General features: G+C 52.2%; 1 protein-coding gene and 1 long non-coding RNA gene across 2 annotated transcripts in view; one reads left to right on the plus strand and one right to left on the minus strand.

The window, feature by feature from the left end:
* Positions 1–1752, minus strand: part of MAPK4 (mitogen-activated protein kinase 4) — a 44342-nt gene extending 42590 nt beyond the window's left edge. The window contains exon 1 of the mRNA XM_050328877.1: positions 1669–1752. The gene's annotated coding sequence lies outside the window, so the exon portion shown is untranslated. The remainder of the gene's footprint in view (positions 1–1668) is intronic.
* A 134-nt stretch (positions 1753–1886) lies between these two features.
* On the plus strand, positions 1887–7403 carry LOC126647028 (uncharacterized). Its single transcript, XR_007630501.1, has 3 exons — positions 1887–2002; positions 2952–3080; positions 6108–7403. It is a non-coding gene; the product is annotated as an uncharacterized LOC126647028 (long non-coding RNA).
* The last annotated feature ends 13789 nt before the right edge of the window (positions 7404–21192 follow it).

The raw sequence follows: 21192 nt of genomic DNA on the forward strand, positions 1-21192 counted from the left end.
GAAACCTCTGATGTTGCACATCACCTTCTCCAGCCGCGACATTCCCCGAGCACACTGACAAGAGACAGGAAACAGAGGTACTTGAACACCTCCAACACCCAGAAAAGGCTGAGCTCGGGATGCACACCAGGGGACCCTCTGCTCTGACCAGCCCCACACCTCCGGGCTGGGGGATGCATCCGGGCAGCGCCGTGGGGACAGCCCGCCTGAGCCGCTGCGACTCCAGGGTCGGGTTTCCGCGCCCGCCTTTCTGCTACTCACACCACAGCAGCCTGGGATGAATCTTCCCGAGGTGCTGCGCCTCCTGTCACGGCAGCCAAACACACCTTTCCTCGCACACCGAGCATGTCTGATGCCATTAAAGCCCGGGCCGTCAGCACCTGCCACCTCCACGCGGGGGTCTGGCTCAGGTGAGAGCAAATAATGTGACCGAGAGCAAACACAGCCTGCCTTGGATGGGGGGAGAGGGAGGGAAGCAGGTTTCTTTCTCCAGATACAGGGAAGGGCTCCGGGCACCTGCCGGGCACGCTGACACGAGCTCAGCTGCGGGTTTACCTCTGCAAGCCCACGAATCTGTATATACAGACACTTTGGGCACATATAGACACATAGGGCATGTATAGACACACAGAGCCTGTACAGACTCACGGGGCACATACAGACACATACAGCATGGACACACTCACGGGGCTCATATAGACACTTACAGACCCACAGGGTATGAAGAGACTTATGGGGCACGTACAGACCCACGGGGCACATATAAACCCATACGGCACGTACAGACCCACGGGGCACAAACCCATACGGCACGTACAGACCCACGGGGCACATATAAACCCATACGGCACGTACAGACCCACGAGGCACGCATAGACACATAGGGCGCATATAGACCCATAGAACACATACAGACCCACGGTTCACACAGAGATACGTGGAGCCAGTACAGACACACAGGGCATGTATAGAGAGCACCTATAGACACACAGAGCTCGTATAGACCATTAGAGCACACACAGACACACAGAGCTCGTATAGACCACTAGAGCACATACAGACACACAGACCTCGTATAGACCACTAGAGCACACACAGACACATAGAGCCCATATAGACCCCTAGAGCACACATAGACACAGAGCTCCTAGAGACCCCTAGAGCAGATACAGACACACAGAGCCCATATATAGACCCGTAGAGCACATACAGAGCCCCTATAGACCCCTAGAGCACATACAGATCCACAGAGCCCCTACAGACCCCTAGAGCAGATACAGACACCCAGAGCCCCTGTAGACCCCTAGAGCACATACAGACACATACAGCGCGCACAGACCCACGGGGCACGTACAGACACATAGGGCACATATAGACACACAGACCCCGTACAGCCCCACCGGGCACACAAAGACCCACCGAGCCCGCACAGCCCCGGGCAGCAGCAATGCCTGTGCATCCGCCCGCCCTCTCCGGCAGCGAGCCGGCGCTCCCGCGGGTTCCCATCCCGGGGAGGGGGTCTCGGGCACGCCCGGCTGAGCCGCGGGGAAGGACGAGGCGACACCGGCGGCGCTCCCGGCGGGCGGTCCCGCACGGGGCGCGGACCCGCTGCCCGCACCGCTCCCCGCGGGTCTCGGGGACAGCGCCGGGGCCGCCGCGCTCACTCACCGGGGCCGCTCCGCCGCCGCTCCGCCATGGCCCGGCCGGCACCGGCACCGCGCCCGCCCCGCCTGACGTCACGCACCGGCCCCCGCCGCGCGGGGGCACCTGCGGGGCGGGACCGCCGAGGCGCTGCCCCGCAGCCCGGGGGCCGCACCGAGGGGCCTGCGCCCCCGCCTGCAGCCGCGGCACGGCCCGGCGCTCCCCTCGCCATCCCCGGGAGGAGCCGCGCCAGGCGTCCTGTCCGGTCACCCACCCCTGCGCCCCCGCCGCGACACCCCCAGGAGGAGCAGCCCGAGGGGTCCGCTCGCCCCTCGCCATCCCCCGCAGGAGCCGCACCAAGGTCCGGTCGCCCCTCGCCAGCACCGTGGGGATCCGCTGGGTGGGTCCGCTCCCGCCTCTCCCGCGCCATCCCCGGGAGGAACGGCCCCAGGGGTCTGCGCTCTCCCCCCACGCCATCCCCAGCAGGAACAGCCCCAGGGGTCTGCGCCCTCCCCCCACGCCATCCCCGGGAGGAACAGCCCCAGGGGTCTGCGCTCTCCCCCCACGCCATCCCCAGCAGGAACGGCCCCAGGGGTCTGCTCCCTTCCCTCACGCCATCCCCAGCAGGAACGGCCCCAGGGGTCTGCGCCCTCCCCCTACGCCATCCCCCGGAGGAGCCGCCCAGAGGGGTCCGGCATCCCCCTCGGTATCCCCCGGAGGAGCCGCCCAGAGGGGTCCAGCATCCCCCTCGGTATCCCCCGGAGGAGCCTCCCCATGTGACCCGGGACAACCCCCCCCCATCCGTGGGAAGAGCCGGGAAGGTTCGGTCTCCCCCGGTATCCCCGGGAGAAGCCACCCCAACGTCCGGGGTCCCCCCTCCCCCACCGACATCCCCGGGAGGAGCCGCCAACGCGGTCCGGTGCCCCCCGACATCCCGGGGAAGAGCCGGGAAGGTCCGGTCCGCCCCCGCCATCCCTGGGGAAAGCTGCACGAGGGACCCGGTGACCCCACGCCATCCCTCGGAGGAGCCGCCCAGAGGGGTCCGGTCCCCCCTTCCCACGCCCCGGAGGAGTCGCCCCAAGGTGCGGTGCCCGCCGACATCCCCGGGAGGAGCAGCCGGAGGGGATCGAGTTCCCCTCTTCTGCCATAGCCCCCGCGAGGAGCCGAGGGAGGGGGACCCTACCTGGCCCCCTCTCTCACATCGGAGAGGGGTGAGCTGGGGCAAACCCCCACGCTCAGACCCTCCAGGGTGGGCTTTCTGCCCTTTCCCCTCCCTGGACCCTTGTCAGCATTAACGTTTGGGTTTCCAGGTCTGCACCGAGCCAGTGTCCCTGTGGGACCATTCCAGGTTACCTGCTTTGGCCCCAGGAGCACGGCAGTGTCCTCTCGTCCCTCTCTTCCTGAGGTCTTTCCAGCGGAGAAGGGGTAATGGATCATAGGTGAGGCAGTTGAGCTCCTCCCACCCATGAGTGCCTTGACCCACTGAGCAGCCTTAAAGGAAGAAAATTCACTGTGTGCTGTATTTACAGTGTGAAAGAACAATTAAAGGAAGCTGCTTCAACAGCCTAAGTGGAGGAAGCACGATAGCTCGATAGTTATTGATCCCCTCCAGACAAGTGTGCTGCTTTGTTAGGGCTGGAGGAATGGAGCCTCCCTCCCCTGCTGCAGGGGAAGTGGCAAGGAAAAATAAAAGAGAAAGTGGCCCAGTAAATTAAAACTCCTGGGGAATTACACGTGAGGAGATGGAGGTGTATAAACAATTGGTGGTGGTATAGGAATCTGTAACAAGACCACTCCACTATTTTCGCTGTCTAAGATGAAAATGAATGTTCCCATCCCTTTACCCCGTGAGCAGGAAGGTATTGAATTGGTGCTTATGCCTGTGAATGCAAGGAGCGAAACAGAGGAGAAAGAGGAATAGGAGCATTAACAGTTACTGCTAAACCTCCCTGGGAAGCTGATTCCACGTGCCCTGTGTGCCAAGTGTGGAGCTTATTCCCCTGGTGGTGATGAACACACGGCCAGGGAGATCCAAGGGCATCCAGGGGTCCTGGATGGGCAAGAGCTCGGTGTGGGACAACAGGAATGTTTGGGCAAAGGTGTTCTCCAACAGGACTGTTGTTCTGGCATCGTGGTTCAAGGTTTCAGTACAGCAAACCACGTGGTGACACCCCTGGCTCCGACTCAGGGGTCCTGGTCTGGTGTTCGGCAGAGAGGTTTCCACCGCTGGAATGGCCCAACAAGGTGCAAAGTGCTGTGTGGGAACAGAAAATAACTCACCACCCGGGCTGTGGGGTGAGGCTGAGCCACACAGACCCCGTGCTGTGGGAGCACTCTCTGCATCCACGCTGGCTGTAAGTGAGCCGGGCATTTGAGGGCTTTCCCTCCACAGCCTGAACCCTTCGCTCTCAAGGAGGTTTTTTTGGCACTGCCATACGCTGTTAACGTTTTAACAAGTAGGCCAGGGATTTCTGGAGCGAGTCCAGAGGAGGCCACCAAGTTGATCAGAGGGATGGAGGAAAGGCTGAGAGAATTGGGATTGTTCAGCTCAGACAAGAGGATTCAGGGTGACCTAATTGTGGCCTTCCAGTCACCTGAAGGGAACTTACAGGAAAGATCAGGCAAGACTATTTACAAGAGCACATGCAAGAGTGACAGGACAAGGGGGAATGGTTCAAACTGAAGGAGAGTAGGTTTAGGCTGGATATTAGGAAACAATTCTTCCCTCTGAGGGTAATGAGGCCCCTGGCTGAGGTTGCCCAGAGAAGCTGTGGCTGCTCCATCCCTGGAAGTGTTGAAGGCCAGGTTGGACGGGGCTTGGAGCTACCTGGGATACTGGAAGGTGTCCCTGCCCATGGCAGGGTGGTGGAACAGGGTCCCCTTCCAACCCAAACCAGCCTGTGATTCTATTATTCCCTCTTTCAATTAGTAATCATAGCACATAAACACATTTTTATATTTTCTTTCCAAGGCTGGGCACTGGTTTGGTTGATATGAGTTTGGTTTGGGTGAAGAGACTGGATATTTCTGGCGCTTCAAAAAACCAGGGCACTGCTCAGCACCTCACAGGACCTTGGCAGTTGTCCCTGGCACAGCAAGAACAACAAACCCTGGCAGTGCCACGAGCAGCATTGTGGAGTGTCTCCCACACCAGCCTAGCAACAAGCTCAGGACAGTGTGGCAGGATCAGTTTCAAACACCGACTGGGCAAAGGGGCTCTGTTGCAAACAGGATGATTAAAGGCAGTAACTGCAGGCTGCTGTGGTTTGCTCCTCATCATTGTGAAGCATTGTGTCAGAGCAACTCAACCTGTGCCATGAACTGCAGGTTTTGGCACCTGTGGGAGTGTTTGGAATTACAGAATGTGCCGAGTTGGAAGGGGACCCACAAGGATCACCAAGTCCAACTCCTGGCCCTGGACAGGACCATCCCCAAGGGTCACACTGTGTACCTGAGAGTATTTCTCAAACAGTTCTTGAATTCTGTCAGCCTTGGTGCTGTGCCCACTGCCCTGGGGAGCCTGTTCAGTGCCCAACCACCCTCTGGGGGTTTCTAATACCCAACCTAAACCTCCCCTGACACAACTTCAGGCCATTCCCTGGGGTCCTGTCACCAGTCACACAGAGAAGAGCTCAGTGCCTGCCCCTGCTCTTTCCCTCATGAGGAAGCTGTGCCATCACTCTCATGGAGGCGGGAGCTGCTCTCTCTGGCGTGAGGTGGGTGCCACGTGCACGATTCCAAGCAGGATGAAGAGAGACAGGATGATAAAATGATAAGCGACTCAATTAAACACTGCGGAGCCTGAACAGATAATCACGGGCCTTGCTGCACCCTCAAGCATAAGGAATTGTGTCTCTTTTTAAGCGGGGGGAAGCAAAGCTCTCAAAAAAACCTGCCTGAGTGTTTACATCAATTTCCTGGTGATTGGTGAGGAGGGACCCGGCGCACTTGATCAAAGCAGGCGGCGCTGGTGCCTGAAGTGTGTGCCAGTAATTGGAGCTGTAAAAATCTCTTTTTTTTCACCCTGGCACAGTGTGGTTTTTAACCCAGGCTCTCTCCCTTCCCTGTGCAAGACAGCCACTAGCACAGATAAGGTAAACGTAGGGATGTGTAGACTGGTCCTGCCTGAACCCCGGTAATTCAGCCTTCCCGCTGCAGCCATGGACTATTGGATGTTTTCAGGAAGAGGGTGCTTCTCTCTGCTGTCTCCACTTCCCATGCTAATTGTCACTGGCAGAGGTAGCATTTTTATTGTCTGATCACACCATGTGCGGCGTTTTATTTGGAGCCTGAAATTCACCCCTCTCACAGGCAGAGAAGCCAAAATGCACGGTGGTGAAATTCAGACTCTGCTGGGGGGCTTAGACCCTGTCTGGGGATGGATTTAACCACACTCGCATGAAGATGCTGTTACACCCACTGCAAAATGTTTGTCTTGCATAATATTACCCTGTCTCCCATTACAGGACTTATCCAGTATATTCAGGGAGTTTAATCATTGGCTGCTGAAATGAACAGGACCCGAGCGCCTCAGCACGAGTGAGTTTCAGAAATCCCCTGCCAGATCTGAACTCGTCAGCGCCCGTGAAGTGGCACGAGTCGGCCCAGCGCTGTCATTTCCCAGTGGGTACATTCAGCACACCCTCCTCAACACCCGTAGCACCACCTTTTCCAGACACATCCCTGGTATTTTGTCAGCCCTTGGAACACGGTGCAAAGTGCTGGTAGCTGTCCTACAAGTGACCTGTGGTAGCACAGCCTGGGATGAATCCTTAATGCTTTCACAGGCCCAGACACAACAGGCAGAGAGAATACTCTCATTTTTGTAATTAATTCCGTAAAATGAGCTGGTGTAAAACTGGCCACATTTCCAGAGGTGCTAAGGCCGGCTGCTGGGCTTTGGGGGCATCACAGGACTCACAGGGGAAAAATTGTGCTTTCAGAAATTGACACTTTGTGGGCTGCCTTCCTCCTTCTGCACAGATGGGGAACGCTTGGGAATTGCTCTCCTCTGCCTCACAGAGTTTTCCAGCCGAGTCCTGACCATCTCTAAGGATGGAAGGTTGTGTGGTGGGGTAGGGCAAAGGTGATGTGACAGTCAGGTTTTGTGTGTGAGGCAGCAAAACAGAAAGCAGTGTTTCTGGCCTCAGCAGTCTCCTCTCCTGGCTGCAGGCTGCCTACCCCACACACGCACACTGCTCTCCAAATTCCAGCTTTCCTCAGCACTTTGAGCTTGCAGCCCAATTTCGTTCCGTCAGCTGTATTATTAATCAGCAGGCTGTGAATTATGATGCTATAACCCACGTACTTTTTATATTTTACACTGAAAATGGAATAAATTGGTGAGTAGTAAACAAAATCCCAGCGTTCCAGGAGCAGCGCGCAACTGGCACGGCTGAGCGAGGGGAGCTGTGGGGGATGTGGGGCCAGGACAGATGGGAGCCCACGGAGAATGACCTCACCCAGGCTGGACCCCCTTGTCAGCAGATTGAAGCAGTCAGTGGAGTGGTTGTCCAAGCTCTTTACGGATCCCAGGGTGGCAAACACACCCCTGAGATCGTCTCTCTCCTGCTTCTCACCCAAGGTCCCACTTGTTCTGTTCAGCTGGGATGGAAGAACCCAAACACCCAAACCCCCTGCCACTTCAGGAAAGATCTTGAGGGTCTGGAGCGTGTGCAGGGAAGGGAACGGAGCTGGGGAAGGGGCTGGAGCAGCAGGAGCGGCTGAGGGAGCTGGGGGGGCTCAGCCTGGAGAAAAGGAGTCTCAGGAGGGACCTTCTGGCTCTGCAATCCCTGACAGGAGGGGGAAGCCGGGGAGGGTCGGGCTCTGCTCCCAAGGAACAAGGGACAGGAGGAGAGGGAACGGCCTCCAGCTGTGCCAGGGGGGGTTCAGGTTATGTGTTGGGAAAACTTCTGCATGGAAAGAGTGGTCAGGCACTGGACAGGCTGCCCAGGGCAGTGTTGGAGTCCCCAGCCCTGGAGGGGTTTTTAAAAGCCGTGTGGATGCGGCACTTGGGGAACACGGGTTGGTGGTGGCCTTGGCAGTGCTGGGGGAGTGATTGGACTTGATGGTCTTAGAGGGCTTTTCCAACCCAAATGTTTCTGTGATTTCAGCCCAGCTGAGCAGCCGCACAGAACTACCCAGAGAGCCGGGTACAGCGTGTGCCTTAGTCATTGCCTCACCCCAAACTGTACTGAGTGAACAGCTCTCTAAACAGAGGCCGAAAAAAACTGAAAGGACAGTATAAAATATTTAAAAAGCTCCTTTGACTTCCTAACCCTTCATGCAGAGAAAAGGACACAGAGAAATACCAACAGAGGAGAGGCTGATGGATGGTTGGACCAGAACTAGCCTCCCATGTCCATGTTTCCCATTCAAACCTTTGTAAAGGTCAGTTTATATTTCTACCGCACCTAACAAAAATGCCATTTAACAATGAATATACTTTTCTTTCCCCTCCTGTTACTAAGATGTGCGTCGCTTAGCAGAGCTCCAGTGCAGCCTCAGTGGTGGTTTACACACTGGTGTAGGGCACCACTGGAGTGGTCCTTTCTCGTTAGCCCTGGGTTAGTCACTCCTCTGAAATTACTCTGCATTTGCACTGATGCCACCAGGAAAAGATGAATTCTCCAGGGGAGTGTGTGACAGTAATGTGTGATCAACTGCCCCAGAGTAGTATTAATGTACAAAAATAAAGTGGAAATTAAAAACAGCAGGACAGGAAAGTGCTGTGAGTGTCAGTCTGGGGAAATGAAACCACTCTGTCTCGCCATGTGCGCTGTTCAATCCTTCATGCACTCTCTGATTTCTCCCCAAAGTGCTATAAATCAAATCAGTACTTAAATATTGAGGTCTACAGAGCAGCTGGGAAGGTAAATCCTGGCTGGTGGGGACACGTGCGTGGAATGGAGCAGCCCCCCACACCTGTACCCATCACGCTGTGGTGCTGCACCACCACTGCTGGTGCACAATGCCCTTCCCCTTCCCACTGCACCCGAGGACATCACGACCAGAAACGGGCTCTTTGGTGCAGGCATCACACCTTCCTCCTTTTCCCCTAACTTTAGAACCCCAAACAGAGGTCGAGGGCCTGAGTTTAAATCTCAGAAGGAAGGAGGTGCAGCTGCAGCCCTGGCTCTGCTTTATTCTGGTGTAGCAAAGCTGGCTGCGCATGAAGCTGGTTGTGTGCCCTGCTCACAGCAGGATTGAGACCCTGGCTCTGGGCACAGGCCATTGCTGAGCACCAGGGCACAAGCCAAGGCACACCAGTGAGTTGTCCACGAGGGAAACAGCCCATAACAGGGTCTGCCTCTTGGAAATGGGCGTGCTTGAAAGGGGGAAATGTCAGAGCACAAAATCTGTCAGGCACCAAGTGAAGTATTACGCTCGGCCCTGCCAGCAAATCCAGTGCTCTCCGAGGAACGGGAAGTTACATGGAAGGAGAAGGGTCGGAGATGCTTTGGAGCTGTGCTAAATCCAGGGCTGGATAATGTGGCAGAGGACGGTATGGAGCAGCTGGTGTGAAGAACAGTGGAACGGTGAGCAGATTGGATGTCCAGACATGGAGTTCCTGGGATTGGGGCTGTGTGATGAAAGTGATGCCAGCAGCACATCCCACCTACTTCCTATTTTCTGCAAATGCTTGTTCACCACCTTGTGCCCACACAGCCTGTCCCTGCTGCTCTCCTCGCTGTCCTCACAGCTGCACCCAGGCCTCAGCACCCTCCTGGCATCCTGAAATAAGCTTATTCACTCCTTCCTCCATCTTCCTGCATCACATTTGATTTAATGCAGGTGTCAGAGCACCCACCCACCGCCAAAGTGGGGCAAGAGCAGTGACCAACGCCACTCACCAGCTGTGAGGGATCCCAGGCTGCTCCTTCCACCTCACTGGCAGCAAAGCTAGTCAAGAGCAAAGCTTTTGATTTCCCAAACTGTCACCAGCTTGGCACCAACTTCCTTGAAGGTTTCCTTTTTCCTTGTGTTTTATTAAACTGACCTAAAACTGCCAAAGCAAAGGAAAAAGATGAAGCCTCTCTCGTGTCATAGGCAGCCACCTTTGTAAATCCTTGGGAACGAGCTTGTCAAAACACCCTGGCACGGGGGGAGGATGCTGCTGGAGCAGCCATTCTCTGCCCACCCACATTTCCCACTGTTTTTCACCTCATGCTATTATTTTTTTACGTGCCCTATAACCAGTCTTTACACACCGAGAACATCCGTGAGGGGAGGCAGGAGACCCCTGAGATGAGATGACTCTGAGTTCCACATTCTGGAGGCTCCAGGAAAGGCCTTAGAGAGACCAAATTTTGCCGTGGTTCTTCCCAGTTCCTCTCCCACCCCAGAGACAGTTTCCTGGTGCTGGCAGCAGTGTGCCCTCCCTTTCCCTGCCCAGCCTCCTTCCCCACTTGCCATTTATTGTTAATAAAGGTCCTAATTAAAAGCACAGCCTCTGCCTGCTCATAGCCCCCAGTGCTGCTGGTTTAGCCATGGACACCAAAGCTGTAAAGGGCAAGGGGAGCCCGAGCACCCCAGGAAGGCACCACGCAGGGTCTACAGCACTATCCCATTTTGGATACAGGTGCCCGGATCAGCTGCATTCCTCATTGTACCCTCAGCAGAAATCCAGCCACAAGGAAGAAAACCAACAGAATTACTTTAAAACTGGTGGTTTTGTTTTGTTTTGTTTTGTTTTGGTGTTTGTTTTTTTTTTTTTTTCCTAAAAGCAGATGCCTTTCTTTTGCAGTGGCTGTCCCCAGCATGCCAAATCCAGATGATGCCCAGATTAAACACCACCACTGCTGTTCCCCCAGCCTTTGGAGCAAATCCCAGCTTAGCTTTAACAGAGGAGTTATCCCAGCAACAACTGACCTGCTCACCTGGGTATTCATGTGCTTTCCCAGCTCCCAGCATTTGCATTCCTGTTCCTTTGCAGGACCAAACCTGCAGAAAACAAGCAGCCAGGCTATCCCTTGCATGGGCTTTCTTAAAGCTTTGCTGCAAATTACCTGGGATAAGCATGGGAAGCAGAAGAGAAATAAAAATGGGAGTTAGTCATGGTCTTCCTATTTATTCATAGTTTTTTTTTTTTACCCATTAATTAAAATGGAGCAAGCTTCAGAATGGGAACTGCTTCCCCGAGGTCCCAATTAAGTGGGATGGCTCAGTGGGTGTCCAAGGGACTGGCCTAGGACGGAGGGATTGATGGATGGTAATAATGAAGGAGCTGTTTGAACATGTGCAAGCAAAGTTCTCCAGTCACCTTCAGCAGCCTGGTTTGGGAAGGCTGTGCTGTCTGTGCCAGCAGATGTTATCTCCTCCAAAACCAGCCCAGCTGAGGCATCCCCCAGCCTTTTGTGCTTTAGATCAAACACCTTGGGAATATTCCAACATGAGAAATCGCCAAGGCCAAGTGCACAGCAAAATAATTATCTCCCCCTTCCCCACCCCCACCCCCCCAAGGCTGGCCATTTCTCTGCTTTGCCTGTTCTAATTGAAGTGGTTTTAAGCTTAAAAATGTGTTTTGGAAGTATGGAAGTTGTCCGACATCCCAGCCTCTCCGATCCCATGACACACTGAAGCTGGGCAGTATTTATCTGCATGGGGCTAACTTGAATATACAAACTCAACCCCAAACACTCCGGAGCTGGGAATACAAAGGAGCCAGTGCTGATGACAAACCCCTTGCAGAGAAGTCTCCTGGCCCAACAGAGTTTATCTGGGAGCAACACGTGGATGTCACACAGGGAGCACGTTTGAGATAACGCCCAAGGTAGTTTGGGGAATGAGCTTTTAATTCATACTTCTGTTCCTTTTCTAGAGGCTCTTAAGCTGGGAGTTCACAAGGGCAAGGCTGGCAGCGATGCAGAGCTGCTCTCTTCCACCTCAAGCTGGGAAAATGGAAAATATCCTACATCTACTGCTTATGACAGCAGCATGGCTGTTCGGGGCAGAACAGCTCGTAAGACACTTGTTTAGCCCCAAATTTCTCAAACTGTCCCTCTAACAGCATTTTGCCTTATCACACATGGTATTACAGGCTCCAGTGTGCCCTCAGCAACAGCCCCTGGGCAAAATGTAGAGTCCCAGAAGGGGATAATGTGCATGCCCCAAACACCGACAGCCAGATGGCTGTGGAGCCAGCCAAGCACGGTCGGGAATAACATGCTGTGAGGAAGACCAGGATGTGGCTGGAGAAGGGGCCATATGGAGGAAGGGCAGCAATTTTATGGGATGAACGTCCTTGTTCTGCAGATGGCAGGGACAGGAATGAGCTGGAGAAACGGGCATGGACTGTAGGGGGATCCAGACACTGAAAGCCTCTGAACCCCTTCCAGAAAGGTCTGAAAGAAAAGACTGCACATGAGAATTAATTTGCCTGGAAAGTGAGAAACCTCTCTGCAGGGAGGGGAAAACTCACCTATAAGAGGTGTCCCTAAGAAGCCTGGGAGGCACTGCCAGGACCCTGGCTATGCTATCAGCTGGACCAACTCTAGAACCAGGACTGGTGATTTCTTTTCTTCTTTCTTTTTTTTTTTTTTATTTTTCCTTCTCTCTTCCCTTTCTCCCCACCCCTTTATCCAAACCCACTGCCATGTGCTTATACTGGGAGCACAGGGACCAACACACCAACTTCAAGGCCAGGTGTGTAATTTACTAACAAAGCTTCGTGAGTTTTTGCACACCCTCTGGCATCTGTCATTCCTCTCGACCACGAGCATCTACAAATCCTAGGAGCAACCTTCCCCTGGGGAGTGGGACACCACACAGCCCCGGGATGGGGTGTGGGAAGCAATCAGCGGCACCACCGGAATCACAGGCTCCGGGGCACCAGCAGCATGGGACGATTTGGCTGCTGATGAGGTGCTAACGACTACAGAGCTGTGAGCCTGCCCTTCCCCGCCGGCCGGGTCTCCTCCCCATGTGGAGCTGGGCAAGTCTGGCGAGACGTGGTCATCACCGGAGGTATGCAGACAGGGCCTGGAGCCCCAGAATCAGGCAGGGTGCAGAGGGCAGGGCAGGGAAGCTGAGGGTCTCCACTCCACTGTCCCCATCACCTCCAGCCTCACAGGTCCCTGCAGCTGGATTTTGCTGGAGGAGTTGCCCAAAAGGGACACAGAAACAACTGCTCACTCCCCCTGCCCACAACTCCAGGTGGGCTCCAGACACTGCTTTTGTGCCTTGGAATAAGCCAGCAAGCGCTGTGTCCTCACTGATCACAGGGTGATAGTAGGCATGCCATTGCTGAGTGGGACGTGTGGACTGTTTCTCCCATCCTCTTCTTTCTTAGGTGGCTGCAGGCAAAGGTTTCACTGTCCTGGGGGCAAAGTTGGTCTTAGGGCTCCACCCCTCAGCTCCCATGTCCATGTTTTTCCTCTTGGTGGTCCCCAGGAAAAGGCAAGGACTGTTTGATCCCACTGGGACAGGGTTCATCCCTGGAAGAGAGCCTGGGTCAGCCAAGGCTGTTTCTGTGTGAGTCGAAGGAAGCAGCAGCCCCAGCTCACATGGACGTGCCTCAGAGCCCTGGAGGCTTCTCAGCTGCTGGTTTAACCTCGCTGGTCCTTCCAAGCTTGCAAGACATTTCCAGCTGAAGAACAAAACCAGAATAACCAGCTGGGCCATGGGTGCCAACCATAGCTTTTGGTCTCTGGAGACTACAGCAGCCGGAGTTTCTGCTGGAGCCAGTCCTTTCTCAGCAAGTGGAGCCTGGGCAGGGCAGCAGCAGCAGATGATGCTCGACCTCTGCCAGGCCAGAGGCAAAACCTGCTCTGGGCAGAGTCTTGGTGGCTCTGAGGAGGATTTGTGAGCCTCCCCAGCAGGGCAATTCCCAAACCTCAGCATCGCTGTCACTAAAGGCCACAGTATCGATGACAAGGCATGAGGAGGAGGAGGAGGGCACTGAAGGATTTCAGAGACCTCTGTGTGCAGCAGATTAACCCCTAATATGATGTTTTCAACCAGGGAAATTTTATCCCATCAACTGAGGAGCACCATGAGTTCTTTGTATATTGTCTATGTGTGCATTGCTGCTTCGACCATCTCAGATTAAATCCTGGCCTCACAAAGGACAATAAAAGACTGGAAATGCTCCCAAGGAAGAGATGAACAAGCTGAGGAACTTTGTGTCTGGGTGCTGCTATTAATCAAGCTGGTTCACATAAGCAAGCCATTCAAGTGATATGAGGCCTAGCAAGGATAAAGAAAATTAATTAAGGCTTTAGAGAATAAAGATTCCTTGAAATACAGGCCAGATTTCTGATGGCTGCTGTGGGCACACATATGGAGCCAAAAATCCAGAGGAACTGAGGGCCTGGAAGCCCAGGACACCCTTGTGGGTCAGAGCACAGAGGATTTGGTGATCACAACAAGAAAGAAAGATCCCTTAAGTGGCTGGACCAGGGAAAGGTTTGATGCAATGGTGCATTTTTGAAATGAAGTGGTTCAGCAGGAGGCTTCTAAGCACCCTTTTTGTGGTCAATGGAATTTCAGTTGCCTGCATCTGAGGTCAGAAAATAGGAATAATTTGGATTCACCATCTTTGCAAGAACTGCCCCTGTGGCCAGCACTGCCACCACCACCCTCCCAGGTGTGGGTGCAGAGAGAAGCCAGAGCTTCAGCCCCTTTCCTCGCTGCTTTTGGGGTGAAGAAAACCCTTGGTAGATCTTTTGTGTCACCCCCCACCAGGGTTAGACGACTGGAGATAAAGCCAGGGGAAAGCAAAGTTTAAGAAGTGCTGCTTGAGCCACCTTTGTGGCCTCCCTCTGCGCTCTTTGTGTCCTGAAGTGGTGTTTCGTAGAGGTGGAAAAAATAGGAATTGTCTTCCCCAGCCACCAAGAGAAGAATTCTCTGCAAGGGCTCCCCATCCTTCGTGCAAGGCAGCCTAGCTTCTCCCTGCACTGCTGGGAAGCCTCGACCTCAGCTTTGACTGGATGAAAACACCCCAGCTGAAGGCAGATGAAGGGAGATATCGAAACCAGCATCAAAACAGCTCACAGCAGTGGTGAGCTGAGCAAAGCCTTCCAAAACCTGCGTTTTAAGCTTGATCTGCTCCAAAAGTTGGCTTTACAAAGCCCTGCAGAATTGCATGCCCCCCCCCGCCTCTGCACTGCGTGCTTCCAGCTTTGAGCAAAAGGCTGTTCTGCTGTTTTCTTACGCTTCTGATAATGTTTTGCAGAGCATCTCTCCTGTGTTCTGTTTCCAGGTGAGCTTCCCAAGGTTAATAAAAAAAAAAAAAGAAGTTATTATCAGGCTGAAAAACAACCTGCAAGGGAGTGAATCTGAAGTGCAGGTGGGAGAAACACAGACGTGGCTACACATGGGGAAGAGCCCCCGCAGCAGCATCTGCACGGGATGTGGAGGCAGGGAGTCACAGAGATAGTGAAATTTCTCACTTTTTCCCTGTTTTCCATTTCTTGCCCACTTCTGGGCACGAGCACCTCAGAGCCCCAGTGAACCATCACCAGGAAAACTGTCCAAACACAGAGAAAACCCCAGAATCACAGGAAATGCACATCCTGTGTGCTCGGATAAGGACCAGAATTAATGCAAACCACACCACTGGTAACCGAACAATGCTGGTGAAAGATTCACTTTCAGCCTGGTGCCCTTCATGATGAGTCGGGTTTGTAATGCTTGGTCCTACAAATGGGGCCACCAAATCCCACGGAGCAGAGTGGGAAGGCAGATTCCTGACCATTTCTGGCAGCAGCATCCCTGGCTGAGGAGACAAGGCAAAGAAGGAGAGCAGGGCTGGCTTGGAGAACAGGGAGAAATGTGGGGCCTGAGCTCGCACTAAGGAGCCTCCAAGGCCAGGCACAAGGACAAGAGGTTTTTCTCACCCATGGCTGGTTTTAAGCTGGATATTGGGGTAGGTTTTCCTTCTGTTAAGGCTGAAACATGAGGACTTCCTAAGTTGAAGGGGCAGAGGTGAAGCTGGGGGGTTTTAATGTGGAGCTTGACAAGTCAAGGAACAAAAAGCATCCCTCCTTGGAAAGAGGTTTGCCAGGTGAAAGCTCGGGGGAGCACGGGAAGATGGAAGCCAGGGATGAAGCATTTTGTGCTGCAGTCTTAACCATCAGCTTGCAGTGTGGCCATGGGAAGCACTTCAATGCCCTGGCAACTCATCTTTCTTCTGTACAGTTGGGATAATACTAGTAAGCCACGCTTAGGAACCACTCCAGACACTATCATCAAGGCATAAACACAAGACAACCCCTCCTGGTTCATGTTGCAGCACAAAAATATTGATAACTTCAAGTCCATTGTGGCAATTCAGGGGTGGGAAATGCCGAGGGTCTCATGCAGGCACTTGACAGAGAGCTCAGCTCATCCCAAGGCAGGTAGAAGCCCCATGAGCACGTCACGGGTGATGCAGCAGCCAGAGCATCTCAAAACCTCCAAACCCATCCCAAGGAGGGAAGGACAAGCAGCCAGGGAGCCAGGCAGGGATGGAGGAGCCTCAGAGCCGGGTGCCCACCAGCACAGACATCCCTTCAGCACTCATATTTTATTCATACACCCGGGGTCCCGCGGCACGGGCTCACTCCTCGCATGGGAGGCTGTTTAAATTTTAATTGGCACGTGCATGTGCATTCATACCCAACCAGCTCCTGCCTGAGATGTTGCCATGGCACCTCCCAGCCTCTGCCCCACAGCACCAGCGTTCAGCCCTGCCCATGGAGCGTGGGGGCGGTTCACAGCTGGGATTCACCAGCGCGGGGCGAAACAGGCCGGTTTTCGTGTTCATCAGCTTCCAAAGAATCAGTGAAATCGCTGCTGTTCTGCCTAATTACCCACTTCATTATCAGCAGGGGAAAGGAACGGTGAAACTCCAGCCATTTCCTAATTTCCCAGTTGCCTGGAGGGGAGAAGTGAGGAGCTCAGTGGAGCTGGTTCACCAGGAGAGCGCTGGCACTGGGTTTGGGACGTATCCTGTGGCAAGACCTTCCAGCAATTCACTGCAGGGTTAACACTTCTCCAGCTGCTCATACACATATTCCCACATCCCATCCTCCTGGCTGCAGCCTGTGGGCAGGTCCTGGGGCTGTTTCCCAGTGGGAAGCAATCCTGAGCCTTTCCCTCCTTAAGCAAACCCAGTGACAACCAGAAGGAAACGCTGCTGCAAATAATAAACACACAAAAAAATCAACACATTCCCAGCTTGTAACAGTCAGCATATTATTTAATTAAAAAACCCTATTAAGATCAATGTGATTTCCCAGAGGGAAAAGATATTTAAATTATTTCAGCAGCTGATGCTCGCTGCTGTTACTGAAAGGCAGGGAGGCAGCTCTGCCCCCAACACCCCCTGCACTTGACAGCAATGAGAAGAGGAATATTTTAATGCCAATTCCCTGTGCAGTCAGGTTACAGGGCCACCTTCACCTTGATGAGTCTTCCCAAGAGGCAGCACAGGCTGAGAATTTACAACCAATTTATTCAGACATGCTTAAACATGGAGCCTTTGCAACCTAAGGTTTTTTGGGTTTAAAAGCTTTCTGACTCCTAGGATATTGCAGGAATACATTACTGGGCATTGCTGAAGAGCTAGAAAATGTCATTTTGATTTAAGTTCATCTGGAGGCAGATAACTACATCATCCAGAAGAGCAGTTTTCTTTTCAAGGCACCTGACCCGTCAGGACACACCACCCCAAAATTATGTATTTTAATAAAATAAACCTGGCTTATCCACAGTGGGTGTCACCAAAAAGTGTGAGCTTTGGGCAAAGTATTACTTAGAAGTTAGAAGCTCTCATGGTATCAGCAGGGAATGAAGGGTCCCATTAGTCTTTTAGCTGCATTTATCTCCTGACTCTTCTGCAAGGGTGCAGTCAGGCCCCGTCCGATCCAGGCTGCCAAGAAGACCGGCACAACCACACTCTTCCCAGATGGAAGCAGACAAGAGACAAGCAACAAACCTGCTCTTAATTAAACATTTGTCTTGCAATTACATACTTCTGTGTAATTATCACCATCAAGGCAAACACCAACTGGATCACACCGAGAGGAGACAGACGGTGAAGGTTAATGGGTCCTTCTCTCCCTTCGCAATTATTCCCGAGATCTGGCAGAGGGAAGGGCAGGACGTCCAGAATGCTGCTGCCACTACAAAGGAGGAACAAGCCCATTCAAGGAACAATCAGCCTGAACTAGCAGACTCTGAGATCACATGTCTGAGAGGATGGGTGATGACTTCTTTGAGGTCTTGCTCCAGGCTCGAGCACAGCCCACTCCAGTGGTTGTGCATCACTCCCATGTTTTATCACCCTCAAGCTCCACGAGGAATAACTTGAACCCACTGTTAAAGGTTCCACATCTCTTTCTACATTAAGTAACCCAAATTCCCTTTCATCACACCTTCATAGTCATCCTCACTTCCAGCTTCTGGCTTCTCTTTAATCAGCCCTAACAGGCAACCAGGACCTCACAGAGAAAGGCTCCAAGCTGAGTCCACGCCTGTGGTTGGTAGGTAGACTGACTGCTTTCCATTTCTAACATAAGAACTTGGTAAACTCAGGTTTTATATGTATTTATTGGCTTACTTTGCAATAGCTTCAAGAATGGATTGCTACTTTAACCTGCGCTCTGCTGTGACCATCAGGTCTCCTATGACCTACCACTGCCAGCCAGCCCATTCCCAACCTTCCCCAGTTTCTGCTTCCGTGGATATCTCTGCCTGTCATCACCCCAGGACTGGCACAAGGAGAAGGGGAGGCAGCATTTAGATGCATGAAGCAGGGATGTCTGGAAATTGGATTTTAACAAAATTCACCAACACAGCACCTTGAACCTGTGGATAATCCATCACATCCAGCTGTAACTGAGAAGAAAGGGACACCCAGATATCACCCATGAGTAACTAGACAGGGATTTAACACCCTTATGCTGCCATAGTGTGTATTGTAGCAACCCTGTCAGTATTCCTGACATTCCCACGCAGCTGTGACATGGCTGAAGGCATCACAAAAAACCCCCAGACTATTAAAACAAAGAGGGAAATATGGATTATTAAATCAAACATTTGAATAAATCTCAGACTTGCACAACAACCAAGCCACGTTGAGTCACTGCCACCACCCCAAAATGAGCCTTCCAGAAGCAAGGTTATCCTCTGAACGAATAATTTTGCTGCTTTAAAAGCAAAGGTTGCAGGGAGCAGCAACCCCAGAGCATTCCCAAAGGTTAATCTGATGTGCTGAGCCACAGCTGAATTATTGATGATTAGTGGGGCAGTTTCTATCGAGGAATGAGCCCACAGGTAGGGACTACTATGCCAGAAAATCCTTCAAGCCAGCACGGCTCATGTCCGTGAAGAAGCTCATCCAACTCCTGGCCTGCTTGGGCCACAGGGAAATTAAATTATTTAGGTTTCTCAGCTGCTGCATAAATGCCAAACGTAAAACATTAGCTCATAATTGAAACGCTGCCGCTCAGCACAGGGCAGGAGAAGCTGCATCAGCAGGGCTGAGTGAGTTGAGGCTGGCCAGCACAGAGAGGTAGGTGGGAACAAATTCGCCCTGAAATCTGGGAAAAAGGAAAGTAACAAAGGAAAAAAGGCAAACCGCGGAATGGACCAATCCACAGAAGTTACACTGATCATGAAACAGCCTTAAATTAAAGCCAGGAGAGCCCAAGCAGCTTCAGTTCACAAAGTGACATAAAGGCCTGGACTCATCATCACTTATTAATCTCACATCAATTAAATAAGATGCACTACTGAACTGGGATAGCAAAAAAATTAAAGCCATTGTGTTGCTATTCCACCCTGTGATATTCCACTGGTTTATCTGCGTTGAGTAAATCCATGGAGAATTGAGGAAATGGGAAAACCAGTTTTCTGGTGCAGTTCTCCATCTGAGGAAGGTGAGGCTACGACCTGATACATCAAAGTGCAAATACAATTATCTGGTTTCAACTAAAGCTTTGCAAAATACTGAGTTTTATTCAGCTTTGAAAGCAACACATGTAGGGATAAACTTGTTCCACGTTTCTGTCTTTACATATAAAATACTTAATTGCCTCTGCCTATACACAAACCCAACCATTTTTAAAGCTGTTCTGCTTAAACAAGTTTTTCTGCATTTTAATTGCATCCCAATTCCCAGAAAATTCTGTGTGACAGAAAAAAAAAAATTAAAAAATCAACCATTTAATTAGCAAGCACCATTGTTTCTGTGCTTTGCCATGGAAAAGGGTTAGCATTTAAAGCTAATTATGAGGATATTAAGCTGCTTAAATATATATCATCTTGTCTGTGACACACAAAGACTCCAAATTTCACAGGCTCGGGAAGGCAAGCAGACCTGTGACTGCAATCCCTGTGGTTTTGTCTGGATTACTCAGTCCCATGAGGCATAGCAAGCACCATCCTAGGAAAAAAGGCTTTAAGATTTTTAAATTAAGAGAACAATTCAGATGGTCATCTGATAAAATCACGTAGGGGAGAGAAACCTTTCTCAGCTGGGAGGCTCCCCTGTCAAGGACCTCGACATCAATTACTTTCTTTACCACCCAGTTCCTTTACTCAGTTACTCTGCTCAGTATTAGCTCCCTGTAAGCAAAGACCTGTGAATGACAGGAAATGCTCCTTTTCTCTTCCTCCTCATGGCTACTATGAAAGGGAACATGTGCTCTCACAGATGGAAATCACTGCCGCCTGAAACAACATGCAGCGCTAAATACTCAGGGGTGCCAGCGCTCTGAGCATTGATTTCAACAGATAATTATTTCCATTAGTTCCCCTTCAAAAGAAGAATTAAGGAGAAAGAAGAAATGCCTTTTTTTTTTTTCTTAAAATTATTTTTAACCAACAAAACAGCAAAGCAACAGGAACAAAGAGGATTTTAAGAAAGCAGCTTGGTTTTGACACAACTTTTCAGAGGCACAAAACCCAGGTCCCCTGGGATGTGTGAGGCCTTTCCTCTCCCAGACAGCACAGTCCCGTGGCTCATCAGTCCTGCTCCTGCCAGGCTTGAGCAACGTTGCTGTCTCGCTGTCAAACAGCATCTCTCCCACTCCACAACCCACACGCCGTGCACAAGGCAAGAGGAGTCAGTTTGATTTTGGACCAACAAGGCCAGATTTAACAGACGCCTCTTTCATCTCTGCCCAAGACGTTCACCACATCAAATCACTGCCGACACTGGGCTCCCTGTTTCACCTAGACCAGGCCAGGAGGTAACCTTGCTCACCAGATACATATTCATCAACCATGTCTCCTGTTCTTCACAGGGATGAGGCCAAGAACTGAGCTGTGTCCCGAGGAAACAGATTAAGGCTGTGGGAAGACAATTCCTTCCTTGTACATCAGGCAATCAAGTTTGTGTTTCCTCAGCTCTATCTCGTTTCCAGAGGCTGAAATGGCAGCAAAGCTGGTTGGCAGAGCACGAGCCAGTGCTGGGAAGCTGCTGTATTTGGGAGGAATACCACGTTAAACCATCTGGCAGGGCTGCCTCAAACACCTACTGGTGTTCACTGCCCACTGCCTGCTGGTGAATGACACAGGGAGCACTGGCCAGAGAGAAATAAGTAAAAGTACAGCAGAAAACAG

The sequence above is a fragment of the Myiozetetes cayanensis genome, unplaced genomic scaffold, assembly GCF_022539395.1.
Source record: "Myiozetetes cayanensis isolate MyiCay16 unplaced genomic scaffold, myiCay2020 scf4, whole genome shotgun sequence".
Lineage (NCBI taxonomy): Eukaryota > Metazoa > Chordata > Aves > Passeriformes > Tyrannidae > Myiozetetes > Myiozetetes cayanensis.